The sequence below is a fragment of the Dendrobium catenatum genome, unplaced genomic scaffold (assembly GCF_001605985.2).
Source record: "Dendrobium catenatum unplaced genomic scaffold, ASM160598v2 fragScaff_scaffold_743, whole genome shotgun sequence".
Classification (NCBI taxonomy): domain Eukaryota; kingdom Viridiplantae; phylum Streptophyta; class Magnoliopsida; order Asparagales; family Orchidaceae; genus Dendrobium; species Dendrobium catenatum.
Genome location: NW_021319205.1, coordinates 3,606,849 through 3,607,621, shown reverse-complemented (window position 1 = coordinate 3,607,621; position 773 = coordinate 3,606,849).

Sequence of the window (773 nt, the reverse complement as noted above, 5' to 3'; positions counted from 1 at the left end):
TAGTCAGCGGGAGTCTAGTGGTTCAGTAGCTCCAGGTCCAGTTCAGCTACGAGTATGCAATTTGAGTCAGCAGGAAGCTCGAGATGCTCCGGATGTGGTGACAGGTACAATTTATATTTCTGAACATCCCTTTTGTGTTTTATTTTATTCTGGAGCGAGTCATTCCTTTATTTTTGAGCGTTGCTTCGACGTTTTGCATTTGGATTCTGTGACTTTACCGGTTTCGCTTTCCGTTATTTTGCCGGCTGGAAGCAAATTGATCGCCCGAAAGTTTTGCTTTTATGATATTGATATTTTTAGCAAGAAGTGGAAGTCAAGTTTGATTTTGTTACCGATTTCTTCTTACGATGTGATTTTGGGTATGAATTGGCTGAGTCTGTATGAGGCTCAGATTGACTGTTTGAAGAAGCAAGTGAGCTTGCTTATGAATGGTGAGAAATGTGTATTTTAAGGATTACGGAGTGTTCTCTCCTGTCTGATTTCTGTGTTGGAAGTCAGAAGATTGTGGAAGAAGGGTTGCCTAGTATTTTTGGCTTCTGTACGGGATATGAACATAGATCTGGGTTCTATTTCTGATATCCCGATTGTACGGGAGTTTTCTGATGTATTTCCTGAGGAGTTGGTTGGTTTGCCTCCGGATAGAGATGTTGAGTTCTGTATTAATATTTTTCCGGGTACAGCTCTGATATCAAAAGCTCTGTACAGGATGGCACCGAAGGAACTTTCTGAGTTGAAAGTTCAGCTCCAGGAGTTGGTGGATAGAGGATTTGTTC